General features: G+C 36.0%; 2 pseudogenes across 1 annotated transcript in view; both read left to right on the plus strand.

Moving 5' to 3' along the window:
- The first annotated feature begins 1,126 nt into the window (after nucleotides 1-1,126).
- LOC143592383 (lipoxygenase 3, chloroplastic-like) lies at nucleotides 1,127-6,692 on the plus strand (annotated as a pseudogene).
- A 12,368-nt stretch (nucleotides 6,693-19,060) lies between these two features.
- Nucleotides 19,061-25,643, plus strand: part of LOC143592384 (linoleate 13S-lipoxygenase 3-1, chloroplastic-like) — a 29,727-nt pseudogene continuing 23,144 nt past the window's right edge. Inside the window, exons 1-3 of the transcript XR_013145921.1 lie at nucleotides 19,061-19,213; nucleotides 20,965-21,202; nucleotides 22,046-22,317. The product of XR_013145921.1 is annotated as a linoleate 13S-lipoxygenase 3-1, chloroplastic-like (transcript). The remainder of the gene's footprint in view (nucleotides 19,214-20,964; nucleotides 21,203-22,045; nucleotides 22,318-25,643) is intronic.

Raw genomic sequence — 25,643 nt, forward strand, 5'->3', positions numbered from 1 at the left:
CAACAACTTGATTATTTTCTTGCATGGGATCGGGTGGTGGTACAACTGGTGGTGCTATTCTGTTGGAAGGCTCAACAGGTAGTCTCACTTCAGACAAACTGTTGATAATGGATTCCATCAATAGAGGCTCAGTTACAGAAGATGGGGCTTGAGTATTTGTAGGTGGTGGAGTATACATGCTACGAAACTGTTTGAATAAGTAATTATAATCAAACAACCAATCTGGATCCATGAGAGCATCAGTATTATTGAGCTTTTGCCAGTCAACAATTAAATGATTCCACGATCAGTGTGGTCTTCTTTTTGTAGACATGATAAGCGGTTTTGTTAGCTGCATAACCAACAAAATAACACTCATCTACCTTTTCAGCAAATTTTGGATAAGGCTGAGCACCGGTATGGAGCAGGGTGCAGGGACATCCAAATGTCTTAAAGTAGTTGACTTGAGGCTTTGTTTTGTAGACCTCATACGGAGTCTTCTTCAATCGCTTGTTGATGATCACACGGTTTTGAATTAAACAAGCAACGTTGATTGCTTCACCCTAGAAAAACAGTGGAAGTTTGGAGTCTGATAGCATTGTTCTAGCAGCTTCAATAAAAGTTCGGTTTTGATGTTCAGCTACACCATTTTGTTTTAGAGTGTAAGGTGTACTGAAGTGGATCTCAATTCCATTTGAACTGCAAAATTCATTCACTGTCTGGTTGCAAACTCGGTTCCGTTATCGCTTCTAAAACATTTCACCTTCATGTCCGTCTGCCTCTCTACCAAAGTAATGAACTTGATTAGACCAACGAGAGAGAAGAGAGAGTTTGTGAGTTTAGAAGATAAGGTTTTTTAAAGGTTGTTGTGTGCATGAGATACACACACCTTATATAGTGTGTATGCTCATGCACATTTATTTCATTGCTTACGGCCCAATGGGCTTCATTACATATGGCCTTGGGCACACACATACATAAACAAAAGTTCAACATGCTAACATAACATGAACAAAATACAAAATAAAAATACGAAAATAAACAAGAAATGGGCCTTACAGTGTTCACCCCAAGACTCACCTATCCAATCTACCCTTTTACCCGTTCTATCAGTGTTTGCGGCAAACAAACTACTTGTAAATTTCCAATGTTTATTTCTTCTTCTAAGAAGAAGATTAGCATAGGGTGTAGCCTAAACGTTGTGGAGACTTCCAATGCCGTGGAGAAATATCTTAAAGAGGAAGTAAAGGTTTCTCAGTCCTCCATGTTAAAGGTAACTGCAACAGTTAGTGTCAAGTTAAATAAGGAAGTTGAGCTCGGTAAGATGATGATTACGGCGATGATGATTCTGTGTATAAAGCTTCCATGGTTTAAAAAGATCTTAAACAAGTCTAAGAAGAAGAAGAAGAAGAAGAGGAGGAGGAGGAGGAGGAGGAGGAGGTTGTTGGCTTTCAACTTGTTAGCACTTGCTAGATCCAAGTATGATTGTTTTTCTAGATTATTGGAAAAATGATCAAAAAAGTCTATTTGACCACTAGTCAAGGTTGGCTGAAAATCCATTTAACAAGCCAACCCCATATATAATGTCAACCTTAAAATTTGTTGGTCCCATCACTTTTAATTATTATTCTATGGAAATCATTATTATTTTAAAAAAATATATATAAATAAAAAATCTCGTCAGAGGCAAAAATAAAACTCGTCGGACGTCAAAACAAATCTCTCTGAAAGCCAATTCTCGTCGGAAGCCTTATGAATAATGTAGTCGGCTCTGTCGATTTTTATATAAAAAGCCTTGAAACCCGTTGAGTAATGATTAAAAAGTAATAAAGTCGAGGAGTTTTATGGTGGACAATAAGGGTATTGGTTGGGGAAATGAATATTTTGTTGACATTTAGAGGTTAAATAAACATTTTGGTCATTATCCCTTATTCATATTGCAATAAAATATGTGTAATAAGACTGTATATTATTACTTCGTCCATGCTAGGTACCATGAAGCCGAAGGTAAGCAAAGAATGTGTAGGAGACTGATACAAATGTATCACTCGCAAACCTAAAGGTAAAAGGTGCTTCATCTTTATAGTTGAGCTAGAAATTGATGAAGACTTTGGAGAACCAGAGGCCATCTTGGTGAGATACAATTACAACAAGGAGTTGAATTTGGAGACCATCTCTCTTGAAGGTCTATTTCACTTTTCTTGCAATTCATGGATTCAGCCAACTCACATTAGCAGAGACAAAAGGATATTCTTTTCCAACAAGGTGCATATATCATCCTCAATAACACCATGCATAGTGGACGTGATAAAGCCCTATAGCACCTCCATAGCACCCCGGAGCGCCATGGGCATTTCTTTTTTGCCTCAAGCGCCATGTAGATTGTGCCTAAGGTGTGTGTGTTTGATCAAATACGATTTATTTTTGGCTACGAGGGTTATGAAACGTAACCACGAAGAAAAAAAAGCAATTTACTCTTAAACTAGTGTTTTACCCGACGCGTTCAGGTTGTTAAAACTCGAGGGTTGGTAACAACATTGTAGGTCCCGCCTTAAAGGCGGTAAGTCGATACGAATTCGGTCAGTTTTTGTTATGTGCGTTATGGCATCAGAACTAATAAAAACCAATTTAAAAACCGTGGTGTACCAATGAGGTGGCGTCGGTCAGTAAAGCTCGGGCTTTGGTAAAACCCGAGCGTTGAGGCGATGAGTCTACTCAAATTTGGCCAGTCTTCGTCACGTTCGTTACGATACCGGAACTAAAAAAACAAAACAAAAACAAAATTGGTTTTCTATCAGTTTTCGTTACTGTACCGATACTAAAAAAATGCGGTGATTGTACGCAAACTCGATCGGTTTCACTTAACAACACAACTATCCGGTCCACGCCAAAAATTCATGTTGAAAGATAAATCATTCTATCATACACAAAACACATAAATAACACAATTAAAAAAAATGAAACAATGATTTGCTACAGCAGTGATTCGAACCCGGGTTACAAATCGGCACAAACAATTTTCAAATTACAAGTTAACTCAATCTGCCTTTTTTTTCTACCGCCATGTGAATTAATTTATTTTATATTAGCATATTTAAATACAAAGACACAAGAAATTTATTTTAACAATTTATAAGGTTATTAAGTTAAGCTTAAGCATCGCTTTATAATAGTTTACACGATAAAAAACACGTTAACTAAATGACACATATAAGAGTTCTAATTTGATGGTTGTCATTGAAAGTTATATATCTAAATGAATTAAATACCAATATATTTCTTAAACATTTTAGTTTCAACTTAAGTTGTATAGATATGAAATACACAAAAAACATAAATAATATAATTAAGAAATTAAAACATGTTGCTTTAGGACTCAAGCCTGGGATCCAAACCGGCACACACAACTTCACTTACCAACATAACCACCCAACCAAAACCAACACATCTTTAATCTTTAAAAACTATTAATACATATATAAAAACAAAAAGTATTCACTTTGTGACACCAAACTCTTCTTTTATACTAACTTATAATATAATTATAATTATAATTATAATATTAATATTGTTATATGTTTAATTTCCTGTATCATCTACAAGAAAGTCCATTGATTTTATGTATCGATGGTTAATAAGCATATTTACCAAGTGAAACTCCTCTAGGGCTGATATACTTGAGAGCAAAGGAACTAGAAAATAAGAGAGGTGATGGAAATGGAATAATTAAGGTTACCTTCAGACAGAATATATGATTACGAAATGTATAACGATTTTGGAAATCCTGATCAAGGACTTAAATTAGCAAGACCAACGCAAGGAGGTGAAACAAACCCACATCCCAGACGTTGTCGAACTGGATGCCCCTCCACAATTACAGGTAACTTTGATTTTATTAACCCTACAAACACATTTTGGGAAATTTTTTCCTTTTTTTTTCAAAAGTGAGATCAAAGCACAAGTTTTATTTGTTTTTTAGAGAGACGAAAGTCTTTATTTCTCGGTGATTTGTTATTTGAAATGGCAGAACCTAAAATACTCGTAGTTTGAGTCAACACTTGTATAATCAAGTAAACATATAATAATCAAAAAGTAAACATTTTAGGTTTTATTTATAATGGATCCACCATTTGCAATGACAGATGATAGAAAAACTGTCCAACACTAGACAAGTGCTGACATGTAGTACAAGCATTTTAAGTTATGCCATTTTCAATGACGGATCATCAGAAACTAAAAAACCTTTGTCTGTATTCTAGAAACCATCTGGAGAAGTGTTTTTATATCATTTTCATAAAATAAGAAATTCAAACTTTTTCATTGAAAATTTATAAAATGTACCAATATCATGTACAGATGTAACTACCGAAATCCCGGTAAATACCATAATTTCTACAGTTTATATACCAAGAGATGAAGTTTTGGTGTTGCACAATATTCCCTCCATGGTGGCCACTTTCACCAACGGGAGTGGTGTTTCCAAGGATTTAATAAAATATACTCGTCTTTATAGAAATATGCCACAATATAATATGAGTATGAATACACACATGGACTATTGAAGTTTTTTTATGTAAGTTGATTTACAGAAGAAATCTTCAAGTTTGAGACTCCAAAAAAATATTTTGTAAGTGTCGCCTTTTGTAACAAAATTCTTTCTTGAAAACATCATTTATTTTTTTTATGTAAATCATAATATAACATCAAACGCATTTTAGGGAAACCCTGTTAGCTTAGAGAAGTTGAAGGTGAGCATTACCGAACAATCAAAGTTAAATTTTTCATAAATATTTTTTAGGGGTAAGTTATACACACATCTTTTAGACATCTAATCCCGCCCCGTATCAAATGGTCGTTCAGATAGAGGTTGGACAATCGTTCTAACAAAAATTTTCAAAGTTTGACCGCCTGTTATCAGATAAGTCGTCCGAATATTGGCCGAACGGCTGGTCTAAACAACAAGTTCCAAAGTTTGATTTTTTTTACTTAGTAAAAACGCCCGTTTAAGTGTTTTGTGGGCAGTCGTTTGGTTACGTGAAATCAAATATGGGCGGCGTATAGTAATAGCGCATGACCTATATATTTTTAATCAAACTGATTATAACCGTTATACCATTCGGTTTTGTTTCTACAGGAATTTCCTTCGGTGAGCAAACTTGATCCTTAGATGTATGGACCGCCTGAATCAGATATTAAAGAGGAACATATTGTACGCCACCTCAATGGGATGTCCATACAACAGGTACAATTGACAAGGATTAGCATAATGCAAGGAACATAAATGGTTGAGAAATGAGTTGTGTTGGATTTCTTATTTAGATTTCAAGGGTTTTTTTAATGTTCAGGCCTTGGATGAAAATAAGCTCTACATATTGGATTACCACGACATTTATCTTCCATTTCTGGAGAGGATAAATGTCCAAGAAGACCGAAAAGCATATGCAACTCGTACAATCTTCTTCCTGACTTCACTTGGAACTCTAAATCCCATTGCAATCGAACTTAGCCTTCCTCCTAACGACGTAAATTTCCCTTCGAAACAAGTTCTCACTCCTCCAGTTGATGCAACCACCAATTGGTTATGGAAATTAGGCAAAGCTCATGTATGCTCTAATGATAACGGTGTTCACCAACTTATCCATCATTGGTATTTTAAATAGTTGTTTGTTTATCACTTGTATTCTTAATCAACAAATTTGTATATGAACTAAAACAAACAATATATGCAAAACAAACAATATATGCATGCTAGTAAGTAGTATCCCACAACACAAACTAACTTCAAAACTGATTTAACATTACCAAAGTGACAAACAAAGCATATAAATGACTATTGACAAGACGATATATGTATATTTAGGTTACGCGTTCACGCATGTATGGAACCATTCATAATCGCCACTCACCGACACTTGAGCGCACTTGCGACAAATGCAGTGGCCGTGAGAGCCTTTTATCTGCAGAAGGAATTATAGAGCGTTCCTTTTCTCCCGGAAAATATAGCATGGAGATGGTATGTGCTGCTTATCGTGACCGGTGGCGCTTCGACTTAGAAGGACTTCCAGCAGATTTAATACGAAGGTACGAATACAACACCATTAAAGAAAAAATGACGATTTATTCGTTTGGGTGGGGTCGGTGAGTGCAATGCTTGACTGAAACTCACAGTGGGATGCAACTTGCAGAAAACAAAAGTTAATAGGGGTTCATGCCTTTTACGGAGATTCAATTTAATTAGTTTTTCATTTAGAAACATATCCTACTAAAAGCCATAATTGATGTTAAAGTCCCCTCCTCCCTCTTCCATAAAGTTAACCATATAGAAATCATGGTGGTTTTTCAAACCACCCAACAATGCGAAAAATACAAATGGAAGTATAAAATAATAGCTTTAGAGCAGCATACATGTAACCTTTCTATGTATTTTACTCGACTTTAGTTGCAGAGTTATGGCAGTAGCTGATGAAACAAAGCCCCATGGACTGAGACTATTTATTGAAGATTGCCTATATGCCAATGATGGGCTTCTCATTTGGTCTGCAATTCAAGAGCTTGTGCATACTTACGTAAATCATTACTACCCAGATGAAAATGCTAATATATTGGACACAAAACTTCCGTCATGGTATAGTGAAGCAATTAACGTGGGACACGTTGATCTTCGTGAAGCTAATTGGTGGCCTAAACTAAGCTCTCCTAATAAACTATTCTAATTGTTGTGAGAAGCGTGCTTCTACACTTTTGAGAGTTTGCAGATATTGTTGAGTGAGTCGAGGGGATAGGTTTGATAACAAATTGGATCGATAAACAATAATATGAACACAATAGATGTTGGAAACGATTTTATTATAAACTTATTATTGTTTGTGATGATTTACAATTAACCGGGAGGGGTATTTATACCCTCCGGTGACGGTTATTACCAGAGACGGGTTATTCCGACGGTTACTCCGGCAAGGGTCGCGACGTTTCATAAAACGTTGCATCGGTTCTATTTTACATATTTACATTTTCTACACAAACTATTATCTAATTTCAATTTTGGCACTAACTATACTAACGGTATTTTCTAACATAGTTTACTAAACATTAATAAACTTACCAGGGTCGATGATTAACCAACAATCACCCCCTTAATCTCGATCTTGTATTGCGAGGTCCTTGACACCTAGTAGTTCGCGCATATCCATGAACTTGATTCTTGGTAATGCCTTCGTTAGTATATCTGCCTTATGTTCCTCGCCACTAATGTGCTCCACTTCGATTTGTTGCTTCTCCACACATTCCCGTATGAAGTGGTATTTTGTACTTATATGTTTGCTTCGTCCGTGCAACACTGGATTTTTCATCAATGCTATCGCTGACCTGTTATCCACAAACAGTGTCACTTTCTCTTGCTTCCAACTAGTCAAGTCTTCTATCAATCCTTGTAACCATAAGGCTTGACATGCAGCTAAGGTGGCTGCCATGAATTCAGCTTCAGGGCAACTGTAGATTGTTTCTGAGTATTCCATGCAATTGGAGCATCACATAAAATAAAATACAGTTCCGGTTGTGCTCTTTCCATCATCAACGTCCATGTTTTAGCTGCTATCACTATAACCCTTCAATACTTTTATGCCTCCTTTCTTGTACTGAATTCCGTACTCGATTGTACCTCTTACATATCATAGTAAGTGTTTCACGGCTTTCATGTGAGCTACTTTTGGAGAGTGCATAAACCGACTTGCATATCCTACTGCAAAGTGGATGTCTGGTCTTGTATGTGTTAGGTACCTTAGACATCCTATCAGCTTTCGGTATTCTGTTACATTTGCTTCAGCTCCTTCTTCATTCTTTGATAATTTTAGACCTGCTTCCATCGGGTATCGCGTAGGATTACATTCTAACATCCCAGTGTCCTTTAATAGCTTCTTTGCATAACCTGATTGCTTTAACGTCACCCCTTCTTCATTTTGTAGTACTTCGATCCCTAGATAGTACTTTAGTTCTCCAAGATCACTCATTTCAAATGATTTCTTCATTTGCTGCTTGAATTTTGAGATATCTTCTTTATCTTTTCCTGTTATGATTAAGTCATCAACATAGACGCCTACTATTAACTTTCTTTTTCCCTTTTCACGTGTATACACTGCTGCTTCTCTTGGACATTTCTTGAAACCAAGGTCCTTTAAAGTATTATTTAATTTAATATTCCAAGCTCATGGTGCTTGACGTAGTCCATATAATGCTTTTATTAGCTTGTAGACCTTGTTTTCAGCTCCTGGTTTCACGAAACCTTCAGGTTATTCTACATATATTTCTTCGTTTAAATCACCATGCAAGAATGTTGTCTTGACATCGAGGTGATGAATAGTCCATCATTCATGTGCAGCTAGTGCGAGTAGTAGACGAACGGTTTCGATTCTACCTATTGGTGCGAATACTTCTTCATAGTCAATACCATGTCTATGTACATATCCTTTTGCGACAAGGCGTGCTTTATATTTTATTACTTCACATTTCGCATATTTCTTTAGCTTAAATACCCATTTCAAACCAATGGGCTTGTGTCCAGTAGGTAGGTTGGTCAGTGTCCATGTTTTATTCTTTTCTATCGAATCTAACTCGTCTTTCATTGCCTTTTCTTATGCATTGTTTCCAGTCGCTTCTTTGTAATTCATTGGTTCTTTGTGCATCAACATGAGTTCATTTCCATACATGTCAACTCCTTGAATTACAAAATCTCCATGCTTGTCCATGGCTGGAGCTCTTTCATATATTTCAGCCAAATTACGTAGACCTTGAATTGGTGTGTCATCTACGTTTGGGTCTATCTCTTCACTTTCAGTGTTTTCATTTACTGATTCATTTAGAGGAAACACAGGAGATTCATCTTGACCTGGACTGGATGAGTTAGAGTCTGTTGAGGGTGTATTTTGCCCTATTGACTGTGATCCTTGGCTTGGTGGGGTACTTGGGGTTTCTGGTTCATCAGGATCTTTCCCATAGGTCTCATCTTGATTATCATCGGTTGTGGTTAATTCTCCTTCAACCACAAAGTCTACCCATTCAAGTCCTTCATCGGCGTTTGTGAGATGATTATTCCAATCCCATGCCTTGTTTTCTTCAAATTCCACATCACGGCTCACCATTACTTTATTGGTATTTGGGTTATATAACCGATATGCTTTACTTCCTGGTTCGGTACCCAAATAAATGGTTCTTTCACTTTGATCATCAAGTTTCTTAAAATTTATTGCAGGAATCTTCGCGTGAGCCACACAGCCGAACACTCTCAAGTGTTTCATATTCGGCTTTCGCCCTGACATTGCTTCATATGGTGTTATGTTTTCGAGGGCCTTTGTTGGTGTGCGATTTAGCACATATACCACATGTCTCACTCCTTCACCCCAAAATTTTTGTGGGACATTCATACCTTTTAGTAGGCACCGTGTAGTTCCGATCACGGTCCTGTTTTTACGTTCTACCACTCCATTCTGTTGTGGAGTGTAAGGGGCTGTGAGTTGTCGTAGTATACCATTTCTTTCACAAAATGTCTTGAACTCTTTCGAGGTAAACTCTCCTCCTCTGTCGGTTCTTAAGGTCTTAATCTTATAACCTGTTTCAACTTCAACTACTTCTTTGAACTTAACAGGAAATTTCAATGCTTCATCCTTAGACTTTATGATATATGCCCACATATATCGAGAGTAATCATCCACCAATAAAAACACATATTTGTTACCGGATTGTGTTGTTGGTGAGATTGGTCCACATAGGTCATCGTAGACTAATTCGAGCGGTCGCTTTGCTCGAAATTGTGTTTGAGCTGGAAATGAGTGCCGTGTTTGTTTTCCAGCTAGACATATATCACATACTTGTGGCTGATGGGTAAAATCTGGCACACCCTCGGCCATATTTTTCTTAACAATCATTTTAACGGACTCGAATCCAATGTGTCCGAGTCTTGCATGCCACAACATTGACGTCTCGTTTGCTTTTGTAAGAAAACACATTGATTTTCCCATATCAAGCTTTAATTTATAGAGACGATTTTGTGATATTTCTACCTTCATCAAGAGATCACCAGAGTCATCATATATCCATAAAAACTCGTTCTTTATTCGTATATCACACCCATTTTTAGTAGCTTGTCCTAAGCTCAAAATGTTATTTCAAAGATCGGGTATGTAATATACATCGGTGATCGTCTTTTCTTCACCATTATTGTAATTGACTCGTATTGAGCCTTTCCCTCTTATCTTCACGTGCGAGCCATCTCCGAATTTACTTCTCCATTAATGTCTTCATTTAATTCATAGAGATGAGATTTAATGCATTTCATATGGTTGCTTGCTCCGTTGTCTAAGTACCATATATCTTAATTACTTGGCTCGGCTTCGGATTTTCTTGGTGTTATCTTTTCTTCATTGAGGAAAATTGCATCTTCTGGTTTGGAGCTACAACTAGCTAACAAGAGAGTTTTTATTACTTGTTCTGCTTGAACAATATTGGCTTCTTCTTTATTCTTTGACTTTTAACACTCAGATGCGTAATGACCAAGTTCATTACATTGGTAGCACTTTATTTGACTTTTGTCTTTATACTTTGACTGGTCCTTTCGATCATTTGACGATAATCCTTAACCTCCACGGTCTTGTCTAAATGGCTTTCCATGCCCACGGCCGTTGTAATTATTACGATTTTGTCCTTCCTTAGGACGATGACCAGCTTGTTGTTTATACTTTCCTTGCGAGCGAGTAAACAATAGTTTACTATCCTTCATACTCGAGTCTTCTTTTCCTTTAATTCGTTCTTCATATGCTTTAAGTTTCCCTATGGCTTCTTCCAACTTCATGTTGTCAACATCATAGCATTGTTCGATTGTTGCAACGATATGAATAAAACGATCTGGCATGGTGTCAAGGAGTTTCCTGACCATGTCAGATTCATCAATTGTTGCCCCAAGTGTTACGGCTTTGGAGACTAGCCCGTTTAATTTTTCCGAAAAATCATCGATGGTTTCTCCATCTTTCATCTTTAATGACTCAAACTCAGCCCTTAGAGTTGAGAGTCGTGCCTTTTTTACTCTTTCGACACCCATATTCCTTACTTTGATTGCTTCCCATATTTCTGTAGCTTGAGTATATTGGTCTACTTGTAGTACCACGTCTTTTGGCAGTGCTTGATAAAGGTAGGCTATTGCCATGTTGTTCTTTTTTTTGGTCAACAACTTTTCATTCTTCTGGTTCAATGGCTTCCCATAATCCATGAACGTTAAAAATTGCTTTAACTTTTACTGCCCATATTGCATAGTTCGTGGAATTTAATATGGGACATTGAAAGGATAACGACGTGTTATCCCTTGGGTGGTTGGGTTGGCTATTTTGACTAGTCGAGGTTTCTTGTCCACTTGACATCGTGCGATCTTTTCTTTAATTGCTATAAACGGGTCGGCTTGCTTTCAGTTCTTCGATGCAAAATTTAAACAAGATGAAAATTTCCCCTTCTGGTACTATTTTCTTCTTGAATGTTATAATAAAGAAACTTTAAACAAAATTTATAATTCTCTAAATTTAATTTGAAAATTAAAATTTGTTTTTTTACAAAATCCTTTCGTTGATTTTTCTTTTTTTTTCTTGTTAACTTCTTTTCCAAACAAAAATATTAATGAAAAGGTCCTTTTGACCTTTCTTCCGTTGAAACCAATTTCCTGGTTATTTTTTTTCTCTGGATCCACGCTACCACAACCGGAGATTCAAGTTTCTTCTTGAATCAAAATGGAGCCATTCTCTTCATCCCCTATAATCGCTCGTCTAGCGATTTCTTCCCTCGTCGTAATCGCACCTCTTGCGATTCCTACACACGGCTTTGATGGTGTAATCAACGAACCGTAGCCCTAATTTACTCTTCAGGGTTTCGACGATCTGGGTTGTTGCAGATTACAATCTACAAACTGATGAAATTCACAGTCCTTCGGAATTTCGATTTGGAACCGGTAAGCGCTTATACAACTTTTGTCAATTTTAGGGTTAGTAAAATTGAATCAGAAACATAAACTTCTTGTTTCTGCCTGTGCTCTGACACCAATTTGATAACAACTTGGATCGATAAACAATAATATGAACACAATAGATATTTGATACGATTTTATTATAAACTTATTATTGCTTGTGATGGTTTACAATTAACCGGGGAGGGGTATTTATACCCTCCGGTGACGGTTATTACCGGAGACGGTTATTCCGACGGTTACTCCGGCAAGGGTCGCGACGTTTCATAAAACGTTGCATCGGTTCTATTTTACATATTTACATTTTCTACACAAACTATTATCTAATTACAATTTTGGAACTAATTATACTAACGGTATTTTCTAACATAGTTTACTAAACATTAATAAACTTAACAAGGTCGATGATTAACCAACAAGGTTCGTCAAGGCCAGCACGAGTGAACACGAGTTACTACGGGTCTTTGGCCTAGCTTTTTTAATAAAGCTTATAGGTTTTTTAGCTTATTTTGTAAAAATAAGCTTAACTTGGTGTTTGGCTTAGATTTTTAAGCTTATGCTTATTAGCGTATATAGGCTAATTTGAAGAAGCTTGTTTGAAGATGGTTTTTTAGCTTATTTGAAGAAGCTTATTTGTGTAAGGGTATAAGCATAAGCCAAAAATAAAAGCTATGCCAAACACCCCTTTATTGTTATATCAGATGATTTCGTTTTCATAATTTTCTTTGTTGTTCTAGTTTGTTTGTTAAAAGTTTAATTATATAAATTGTTAGGACTATCATATTATGCCCGATTTTAAAATTAATAAGTAGTATATTTTAACCCCGTCCTCGTTAATGTTCTTTTAAATGCTAGTAAATATTGAGGGCAATGTTAACCTTAAGTGTGAGGTGGGAGGGAATTAAAACTTTTTCCTTAGAGTACCTTGATTGTGCGCAAAAGCGGAAATTGTAACTTGTTAATTACTGTTATTAATGCCAAGTAAAGGTCTTTGGTTATTGTCAGATTTTAAGCTTCTAGAAAGTCTTCCTATCAAATGTTTTTCAAAAACGGAAATTAAAATGGACCATTTAGATGGGGATAACGAGTCATGGGGATGGGTACACATGTTTCATATCTGGAACATATTTCCTTCAGTGCGTGTGTGAGATTTCCTTTATATATAATACACATAAATTATATATATATATAAATATATATATATACACATGTCATATGAGTGTCATAAAGAGTGTAACCAATATGTTCATGATATCAAGAACTTGTTTGTCATATGCATTTCAAGATTTTAATACCACCACCTATATTAAGAAATAGGACTATTGAAACCCACATATAATGGCCTTTACATTAAAAAAAATAATACTCCCTACCTAAAATTATCCCCTAGGAGCCAAGTTTGTGTCTTTTCCCTTTCATTTGTTAAACCGGCATTACAAGCCATGACCTTAGTCATTTGTTTTAACCCCGTAGATGAAAACCCGGTATGTTAAAAGTTTTATATAAGTTGTTTGTTGAGCATGATACATAATGTACGTATGTCTTGAGTCTGTAGTTATTTTTATATATGCTATTGAGTTTTGTCTAAAAAATGAAAAAAAAAGAAAGAAAAAAGTGAAAAATCAAAGAAAAACTCAATAAGAGTTAATGTGTTTGAGTCAACATTGGTTGTAAATAAAAGGCAGTGAGTTTCTTATTTGTTTAGTCGTTTGAATAAATTGGGGTTCATCCACCATAAGACACTAAATAAATCTCATTCCATACCCGAACCTAAGCCACAACAAAACCTTTAATCCTATTCTTTATACAACCGGTGGGTAACAAGTGGATATATGATCGGCTCGCAAGCTTATTACATTGTGTTCATGTAGGTCCCAAAACGACCACGCGAACGGTTTTTGAACTTGATAATGTTTCTACGGGTGCGGTAAATCAAACAACCTAACATAAATATAATATGGATAAGTGAACGATTTCGTTGTTGGCTAAAAGATTTGATATATTAAACAAGAACCGACCCACCCAATGTGAGCTCCCCTTGGGTGGATGATTTACACACTAAAACTAAAATGAAATATAAGTGACATATTTATAGCCCAACACAACACAAATAAACTATAATATCCCCTGTTGAAGCTAAACGCGGGCACCGAAGCTTTTGTCTCGTATCCGAATTTGCCGTTCGCTTTAATTATTAACTTGACCATTAATTTATAACGGGTTTTGGTAATTTGATGTCGCAAGTCACAAATATTTGCCTTACAGTCACCCCTTTAACTTATGATATCAAAACTTTGTTGAACCATGTCTCGCATCTTCACGAACCATCCCGACAAAGCTGAAGCGTCTTCAATCACCCCCTCAATGTATGATCCACCTGGGACAATGATTAAATGACAAAGTTTATTATTTCCGTGAATGAAATTATTTAGGTAACTCACTCCTAATAAATAAGTATCCCAGATACTCGTATCCCACATTTTCAGGTTGAGAGCTTAAACAATTTAATTCCCTATTAAATCCAACTTGTTTAAAAATTATCAACTTATTAAATAAGCATCTCGGATGCTCGTAGCCCACGTTTTCAGGATCCAATTCTCGAACATCTTGAAAATGAAATATAAATAATATACTTAGAACATGATCCAACAACGACGAAAAAACCTGATCACTTTTGACTTTCTTCAGTTCAGTTAAGACGATTTTTTTTAAGCAAGTAACAGTTAATAAGGCCCAACAAAAAATAAATAACCCAGCTGGTCTTCATTTTTTAACAGCCCAAGAGTATACAATAAGCCCAAGTTTTGTAACATTCCGTTTTCTAGTTTCAGCTAATAAAATAAATTATGATTTATTATTATGAGTCGGGTTTTTGTTGAATTAAATAAATATGAGTTATGGACTTGGGTTAAAAGGAAAAGAAGAAAAGACCATGGGCTTAAGCCCATGACCCATCATATATAAACAATAATTAACCCTTAATCCATTCATTTACACATATTCCATACACCACCCAAAACACACACTTAAGATCTCTCTCTAGTTTTCTCCTTTCTCTAGCTGAACCAAGAAGGAAGAATCGATCCCGACCGAGGTAATGATAATATGATGTTGTATGGATCCAACCTATCAACGAGCCGACACCGTTATACCGTTAAAGTCATGAGATCCGAGTCGAGTCGGGTGTAAACCGAACCAAAGATGAGCTTAGGGGTCACCCTGGCTCAGATCTGGATCAAACGGGAGGAAAAACGATGAAAAACTGTGGAAAACGAGTGAGATCTCGTTTTTCCGGCGAAATCGCGGTTTTTCGGAGATGACGACGCCGGAAAGGCGGCGCCGGAACAGTAGATGTGTCAGCGAATGTTTCTCTTACCTAACCCTAATTCGTTAACGGAGGTTTAACGAACTAGCCTTGATTCATTAGCTAATTCGCTAAGGAAAAAAATGACGAATTTGCCCAATTCGTTAAGGTCCAGTTCGTTATAAGGATCAGTTCATTAAGGTCTACTTCGCTATAAGGACCAGTTCGTTATCAGGTCCAATTCGTGATAAGGACCAGTTCGTTATGAGGACTAATTCGTTACGAAGGCAGATTCGTTATAATCATAATTCGTTATGAACTCCCATTCATTAAGGACTGAATAACGAATTAAAACTTTGAAAGAATGACAGAAAGGTCCCTGGACTTAGAATAAAATGGATAAATTATATAGAAACCCTCGAACTTTTTAAGTTAGCAAATAATATAATAATCATGAATCCTAATGGAAAATATGTTAAGACAGTTAATGAAAATAAAATTTTTTCAAGCTGACCTGGCAAGTTAACCCCAGCCAGAGGCTCTGCCCCTTGGACCCCGCTAGGGGCTGCCGCCCCTAGAACCCCGCTGCCAGGGGCGCTGCCCACCGGACCCCGTTCGTTGTGGGTTATATGAAGATAGAAATACGATATGAGTAGTAATAGTTAATTGATACATGTAATTATTATACAGTTAGCCGTGCACAGCTCAAGAAAGGAATAACTATTAACGCTGAACGTAACCGCATTCAGGTGAGTTTCTAGCCCCATTTCCTTGTTATGTTTTCGCGGCTGTGTACATACTCGATGTGATAGTTAATACACTTACCTTAAATTGTAAGTGTATGCCATGTATGACTTATATGTTAATTATGTATATCCTGAATGTGAATGAAAGCTTGTCAGTACGTGAACGATCTTCGGATATTGCATGTATTAACAAGGGAGGTATGTATGTAATGGATGAATGTGTATGATAGCTATATGTACAATATATGAATGTGTATGTTATGAGTATGTAAAGACAGAATGTACGAAGATGAAGATGAAGAAGTAAGGGATCAGACCCTAATAATATCTGAGATAGAGAAGAAAGAGATCAGACCCTAATAATATCTGAGACAGAGAAGTGTAAAGGGATCAGACCCTACTAATATCTGAGATAGACAAGAAAGGGATAATACCCTAATAATATCTGAGATAGACAAAGGAAAGAGGGATCAGACCCTAATAATATCTGAGATAGAAAATGAAGGGATCAGACCCTAATAATATTTGAGATAGAATGGACAGTAAATATAAAGTATGAAAGTAATAAAGTATGTACGTATGTATGAAAGTAAATTGGTAAAGTAATTGTTATGTATCTTCGGATGCATGATTGAAGGTAAGTGTATGTATTGTATGATGTATGATTAACTAGAACTCACTCAGCGTAGCTGACTTTTAGTATGCACGCAGGTGAGTAGGATGAGACAGCTGGCTTGAGTGGGGACACATGGTAGAAGAATAAGAATCTGGCATCTGAAGACGCAAGTTGTTTTATGTTTAATGTTTTAATATTGAAAGACAAATAATGTTTTAAGACATGTTTATGATTTGATATGTAATTTTTATGAAAGTTTTATATTCTGCATAAAATTTTAATTAACTGTGATATTTAGAACTGCGTTTATGAGTAAATCCAACGTCCAAAGTAGGGTACCGGTAACGGGGCCTTACAAGTTTGATCCATTAATCTTTTAAGACGGAGGCCCAGCCAAGCTCACTTCCCAATATAAACCCAATATAAAGAAAACCTAGGAAACCTAAAAAAAAGAACAAACCCTAATTGTTATAACCAGTCATCATCCACCATTCATGTCGCCGGAAAAGCGTTTCCGGCGACCACCGCCACTGTGGCTTATCTCCGGCCACCCCATCCACATTCAGGGTGCATCGACATTTAGGGTCTGATCTATCTCCGCCATAGCCATCACTTATTTGGTTTGGTTCATCAACATTTAGGACTAGGTTCTTGTGTCATTGAACTAATAATCGTTAGGCATTGCAACTTAATTGATTTTCATAATATAAAACCGGTAATTGGGTATATCGGGTTCAGTTGTGTTAACAATTCGGTTAGGTTATTGTTTGTCATCACAACCAAACTAATAGGTCTAGTAAGCACAATTGATTTATCTGAATTTTGTGATTAGTTGGTCATTACATTACCTGAACCTGAAGTGAATCACTTTTCCTATAATTGTTTACATTTAATTAAAAGTAATCGTATGTTTTAAAATTATCTTTTCAAAACCGCTTGCATGACATCATCTGTCCGTTGTGATTAATATTTAATAAGTCATGAGTTTTCCTTGCACTTTTCATTGATTCCCTGTAAAGACGACCTTACTTACACATACTAGTTAGAGGTATTTAAGTGATTAAAATATTTGTTTTTTATAAGAGCACGACATCTACATCAGTTGTTCCCCACATTCTCTCAAGTCACTAGATGAATTTATTTATAAATGGAGGTTTCTCATGTATTTAACCCGAATTCACGGGTATGGATCTCACCAAACTCAGGTAGCCTTTAAACGGGTTATAACATCTCATTAAATAAAAAATTAATGTTACCAAATATTTGATATGAAAATACTATAAAACAGGGATATACTAAAAATTAATATCCGTTTGGTTTTAAAAAAAAATATTACTTATAATTAAGAAACAATTTTATAGTAAAAGAAATAAGCGGGCCAAGAGTCTTACCAAACTCATATAACTTGTAAACCAGGTTATAAAATTTCATTTATTTGTGAAACCCTATCATAATCAAATCTAAGTATATTATTAACTTATTTACAATAAATAAAATTAAAATCCAAAAAAATATATTAATATTAGAAACGAATAACGTAAAACAACACTCGTAAAACGGTATGATAAAAGCTAGTTTTATATATCTAATACTATTTGAGGGTTATTTGATTATTTATTATATGTATTTTTTAGATTACATATATGTAATCACAAATTTAAATATGTGAAAATAAACAAATTAAATTTTGTATAAGGTTTTGAAACATTAGTTACATCAACTATGTTAAACGCTTTTAATAGATACATATTAAGATCATTTGTCTTTTTTATTCCATTTTCCCAATTTCCCGATCCAAGTGATCACGTGTTAAATTTGTTAAATAGGAAAAAAGAAAATTTGAAACTACGTGTCAATCCTTGGAGCTGTGGGTCATATTGGATAACAACAATTACGCTACAGCCTACACACCACTCTGATTGGATATTTGGATTACCTGATAACTCCTACTATTATATAAGACACGTGCTACACGTGATTAGTACTATTCATGAAAATAATTAACCTTGCCAATGGTTTAGACAGGGACGTACGTGGACAACAAAATAGTAATCAAAGACGTCATGAAAATGATACATATTATAAAATCTCGTGACTTCCTCTCAATAAGTTAACAATGAACACTATTATATATTAATTTTACCATATGTTTGTCCGAAAAATGTTAGTCCTTTGTATGAAAAAAAAAAAAAAAAAATCTATGAAACAAGTGGATACACTTAATTTTTCGCATGTGTATTAATCTATTGTTTTGTTCCGGTAGATTTCCTTTTCATGAGTTAATTTCGACATTAGTAATTGACCATCACACATGTACTTTCACACTTACAAACATGTTTAAAAACTACGAGGCAATCAACAATAAATAATTCTTGTTCGGTTCTAGAAGGCCAAGTGGCTATTTATAGCTGTTTAAAAACATGGTGATTTTGAGTAACCCATTTTGGTCTCATCTTCTTGCTCATGATCAGCAAAAACTGATAGAAGGTAGGATATGTGGTGTCGGCGTTCCACGTTACGAGCTACTCATACCAACTTCAACCCAGGGGTTACGGGCAGAGGCGTACCAAACAGTATTACAATGTGAAAACTGTTAAAATATATGTAATCTAGACTTACCTTAAGCTATTATTACTAGTATTATTATAATTTATATCCTAAGTGTATTATAACCTATGGGTCACATATCCAACCATCACTTTGAAAAGGTGCACTGGTAGGTGGTTCACTTAGTTTAGTATATATATATATATTCGACTGTAAACAAACGTGTGTTTTAATGTGTATTATAATGAATAAAGATATGTGTTTATTGTCTTGACCATTTCATATGTGCTCTAGAATACAATGCTTATCTTTACTTTGTTGCAAGTTTTGTGGTTCTTCAAAAACACATGTTTGTTTGTCTCTTTCTCTCTTTTATTTCTACATGTATATATACACCCTTGAAGCTAAAAGGGCATGGTAACATGAAGCTTGGATCGAAGAGTGTCACAATGCGGTAAAGATGATAGCCCTTTGGTCAATATACCTTGTCGAACCATATTGCAAATAAAATGCAAATCAATCTCAAGGTGTTTCTTATGTTGATAACGCACATGATCAACTGCTAAGTAATTGGCTCCAATGTTTTCACACAAAAGAGTAGGTGAGAAGAATGTGAAATAAGTATCCTCCTAAAGAATAGTCATGATCCGAATTATCTCTCTGCAGCAGTGTGTGCAAGAGCGTGATACTCATCCTCAGTACTAGAGCGAGCAATTGTATGTTGTTTCTTGGACCTTTAACTGATTAGGTTCGGTCCAAGAAAAATACAATACCCTGTTGTAGCCTCGATCATCAGGACAACCATCCCAAACAACATCGGAGTAAGCATGCATAGTCATGGATAAGGAAAGTCGAAAAGTCAAACCATGCGCATTAATATACCACGAAGATATCATAAAAAAATATGACTGACTGCAGCCAAGTGTTGATCAGTAGGTGTCTAAAGAACTGAGACACCTTATTGACGGCGTAAGCAATCTCAAGGCGGCGATTCATCCAACTGTATACCAGTATGACGAGACAACTGACGACCTAAGAAAAGACAATGGGCGACAATCATAAGACCTGTGCGCCATAACAATATGGTTAGTGGAACTACCTACCACCTTCAAGAGATGAAACTTGAAAGTGCCAAAAAGTTAAAAGGTGAAAATTGTTAGACGCGGTTCGGGTTGTAGTTTGTTTATCTTATTTTTATAGTTTTTATAATATTAATGTGTGGTTTTAATTAATATTATGTAATGTTATAAAATAGATATTAAGTACTCCAGTGTGCCTGGCAAGACAAGACAAGACGTAAACCAAACGGCTGGAGCTATTAGTTTACGTAACTTATACTCACCAACGATTGGAAAATCTAAACCAAAATACTTACAAAATTATGTGGTCTAGGATTTGCAACAGCCGGATTTTGGTCATACTGAAAATTTGCAATGATAAGAAATATCGTGTACGAGTGCCAATTATCAGTCATTATCTTGCCTAGCTCTTGTATAGAGTGCCAGTTATCAGTCGTTGTCTTCCCTATATTTTATATAGCGTGCATGTCTATATATACAATGCAAAATGAGACGCATGAACAACTTAACATTATAAAACAAGTTGAACGCGATTCTGTGCACTTACAAAACATGTTGAGAACAAAGCAGTTGACCACAACAGTTAATGATCAAATCCACCTTATTACCCATCCTATATATGTAACTTGTGCTAAAAACACATGTAAATATCCGATGTTTATGTCTTCTTCTAAGAAGAATATTAGCATTGGGTGCAGCCTAAATGTTGTGAAGACTCCCAATGCTGTGGAAAGTATCTTAAGGAAGAAGTTAAAGCTTATAAGTCCTCCATGTTAAAGGTAACTTCAACAGTTAATGTCAAGATAAAGAAGGAATTTGACCTGGGTAAGATGGTGATGATCATGTTGGTGAAGCTCCCATGGTTAAACCAATTCTTAAGCAAGTACGAGAAGAAGGGTGTTGGCTTTCAACTTGTTAGCACTCAGCTAGATTCAAGTATAGAGTTTTTATTATTTTATTTTTAGAATTATTATAATTTTTATATATGTTTATGATATAGCCACACCACCCTATTTGATTTCACACCATCAAAACGGCAGTTGTTTTGAACAAAATATCAAAATTTGAAAATTATTGATCATAGCGATCGTTTGAACAATATACGGACGGACGTTGTGACCATAAAGGGGCAAAATCTTGAAAATTACTAGTTAAAACGATCGTTTGTCTAATATATGAACGGTTTGTGTATTGATAATTCGTTTTCTATCATATAAAATGTACTAGAAGATGGAAAAATTAGTTTTAAATAAGACAATGGTTATTCACACACACTTTTTGATATTCATACATCTTTTTAACACACATTTTATCTTTTATGTACACCCTCTCTAAAGAATCAAATGGTGTATGAATAGCACATCTCTTAAATAATCTCAACTATGACTTATTGGCAAACAGTCTCAACTTCACACTTTGCTGGTAATGGTCCCAACTAAAGGTGTATTTGTTTCCAACGGTCCGCGACTAACGGATGGTTAACTCCGTTAGTTTGATGCTTATGTGGCATGTTGAGTTGTCAAAACATATCTGTGTGGCACAATTACGTGGGATTTTACTAGGTGTGTCACGTAAGCATCAGACTAATGGAGTTAACCGTCCGTTAATCGTGGACCGTTTGGAAACAAATACACATTTAATTAGTTGTGACCGCCACCAGCCAAGTGTAAAGTTGGAAATGTTATTTGCCAAAAGGTCATAGTTAGGATTATTTAAAACCAAATTTCACTAGGAGATGTATAGTAAGAATATTGTATATTGCTACTTTGTCCATGAAAGGTACCTTGAAGACAAAGGTGAGCAAAGAATGTGTAGTAGACTATGAGTGTACAAGTTGCAAAGGTAATGGTACAGGGTGCTTCAGCTTTAAGGTTGAGCTGGTAATTGATGAAGACTTCGGAGAACCAGGAGCCATCTTGGTGAGGAACAATTATGACAAGGAGTTGTATTTGGAGACTATCTCTCTTGAAGGCTTTTTTCACTTTGCATGCAATTCATGGATTCAACCAACTCACATTAGCAAAGACAAAAGGATATTCTTTTCCAACAAGGTGCATATATCATCCTCCACCACCATCAACTCTCATTGTAATTATTGCTCATGTTAATTGTTATTAACCACTACAAAACACATCCTAAATTGAAGCAGAAACCAGATCCTAAGTTGAATCCTAAGCCGAATGAAATCCAAAAAAACAATCAACTTGCCTAAAGTAATCATTCTGGTTGGGTTTCCATGGTGTTCAAACTCGAACCTAACGAAATCCTTGTTTTAGTTACCATCTTTTCCTTCACAATTTCATTGTTCTCAACTTCGTACTCCATCATCTCCCCATCAATAAATGGGAGAATTTGATCCATCCATATGGATAGAGATGTTCAACGAAACCGGTTCCTGGAACCGAACCGGTGGACCCGAACCGGACCCGAACCGGTTCCTACCCGTTTTTTGTAGGAACCGGACCCTATCTGATTCAACCCGATGATCCGTGACCGGTTCTTGCATTTCTGAGTGGGGGCGGGTAGGAACCGGAACCGGTTCTGGAACCGAACCATCCGGAACCGGTTCCTAACCGGTTCTAGCCGTTTATTTTTATGTTAATTGTTTTTTTTATTTTTCATGTTATACAAATACGAATCGTAGTTTAGAATCCAAATCGCAAACGAAAAAAAAATAAAAAATTTTTACACTGTAACCGGTTGGAACCGGTTACGGTACAGGAACCGGGTTAGGAACCGGTAAGAACCGGTTAGATAGGTTAGGGGTCCGAGGGTGGGAGAACCGGTTCGGTTCCCTAACCGGTTCGAGCCTGGAACCGGTTTAAAAGGGGGTTTTGAATATAGGAACCGGTTCCGGTTCCTAGTCTCAAACCGTTTTGAACATGCCTACATATGGACACTAACCTCTAAATATGGCCATATATTTTTGTAGTATAGCCCGTATGTTTTCAATAATAATTTTGGGCTCATACTATTAATATATGATTTTTAATAGCCCAAAACAAACCAACTAGTTATTTTTAAAAGAACTGGTTATTTTTTAAATTTTTGATCTATAGTCTTTATTTGATGGACAGTCAAATCATTGTCGAATTAATGTAGACAAGCGTGCCAGACCTATTCTTGATGTGATATAATCCTTAAACAAAATTGTAACACGGTTATTACAGAACGGGGCAATGGGCCCCATTAAAAGACAATCATATTTCAAGTCTAAACCTCAATTGTATTATTGATTGGGATAAAAAAACCTGGTTACAAATAATCCATATTTATAACAATACAATTCATTGTTAGACAAGAATATAAGAAAAACTAACTCAAAAACCCCTTAGGCTTGTAAATTCGACAACTAGGTCCCAACAGTTATGCAATATTACACTAACAATCACCCCTAAACTTGTGACACCAATGAAGCTTCGCATTTTGTTAAACTTCAATAGTGGCAATGCTTTTGTAAGGAAGTTTGCTCTTTATAAATCTCCACTAACATGCTTTGTCTTGATTTGTTCTCTCTCTCGATGCACTCCCATATGAAATGGTACCGTGTGTTGATGTGTTTACTTCTCCTGTAAAAATCGAGTTCTTCATCAAGGCGATAGTCGATGAAATATCCACTTTCAACATCACGATTTCCTCTTTTTCTCTCGCCATCTCTTACAACAAACCCTAGACATTATGCAACCAATGTAGTTGCCATAAATTCAGCCTCACACGATGATAACACCACCATTCCTTGTTTATGAGAAACCCATTATCGGTGATGTACCATAGTAGAAAATCAAAACCGATGTACTCCGACCATCATCCGTATCCACCGTATGACTACTATCACTATACATGTGCTACAAACTGTTTTGACATCCCGAGTAAGTAATACCAAAGTCGAGTGAACCTCTTAGATATATTTAACTGCATGAGTTGGTGATTGAATCAACCAACTCGCATAACTAAGAAAGTAGCTCAAATCAGGTCTCGTATAGGTTAAATACCGCAAGCTTCTGATTATTTTTCTATAACCGGTCAGATCTACCTTCGGATTTTCGTCTTCATTTGACAACTATAATCCCAGTTTCATAGGAAATTGAGTCAAGTTACATTGCCAAAGATTTGCTTATATTAGGATCTTCGTTGCATAACCGCTTTGATTTAACGTTATCCCATGATTTCTTTGTTTAACTTCGATCGTAAGATAGCAGTGCAACAACCCGAGATCACTTATCTCAAACCTTGACTCCATTTGTCTTTTGAAATTCGATATCTCTTGCACACTGTGCCCGTTACTATCAAATCATCCACGTAAATTCCAACGAGTAGCCTTTGACCGAAACATCGTTTGTAAATGGTTTGTTCTTGTTTACATGTAGTGAAACCGATTTCCTTAGACGACTCATCTGGTTTAGTATTCCATACCCTTTGTGCTTGGCGTAGACTGTACAACACTTTACCCAACTTGTACACTTTTCTTTCTTGACCTTTCTTAACGAACCCATTCGGTTGAAACACGTACACCTCTTCTTTCAAATCACCATGAAGAAACACGGATGTCACACCCCCATCTTAGGCCTAGGCGTGTGACTCGATAGTTGGTACCACATTTGTATATAATTCAGAGTTACGATTGTTAGCGGAAGACTTTATAAAATATAAGGATTAAAGTTGTAAAATATTTACAATACAAAAAATGGAATGAAAGTTCCATTTATGTTTACTTATTTTATGTTTACAAAACCACCTTTTAATTCATAATTAAGTTTGACAAAAATTATCCGAGCCATCGGATTCTTGAGCCTTCGTCCTTTAAGCTCTAATCTTGATTACCTGCAAAATGTTATAAAAATACGTCAGCAACGAATGCTGGTGAATATGCTGACGCGAAAACATTTTCTTTTACTTTGTTACCCCTCGAGGGTTACGCATGCCTCGGCCCATCTTGGCTTAGGAATAACAAAGTTAAAACAATATCATTATAAACTCGAGCCTCTACCAAGGTCACCCCAGCAAGACACCGCAGCGTCTCGATGTACTTAGATACCATAAATATACACAAGGTCATTCTCACTCGAACATACTTTGTTTCGGCCCATCGTGGCTGGAGGTCGTGACCAGGCATGGTGCGATGTGCCCACCGCATTTTACCATATATGTAAGTATCCAGACAAACGTATACTATAGCCTGAGGGCTAGGCTTTTACTCTTATTAATAATGGTCTAAGAGACACTTAGTCTCATGTAAAGTTGTACACATAACACGTTTATTTATTTGAAAACAAGTTTGTAAAAGTGGGGCGTATTCACCTTTGATCGGGATCGGTTTCCAACACCGTCCTTGCATACTCTTTCTTGCTATCTCGCACCTATAGTACGAGTATAACTT

This window comes from Bidens hawaiensis, unplaced genomic scaffold, assembly GCF_021521415.1.
Source record: "Bidens hawaiensis isolate Kalapana, Puna unplaced genomic scaffold, B.hawaiensis_p1.1 tig00040722_1, whole genome shotgun sequence".
Classification (NCBI taxonomy): Eukaryota; Viridiplantae; Streptophyta; class Magnoliopsida; order Asterales; family Asteraceae; genus Bidens; species Bidens hawaiensis.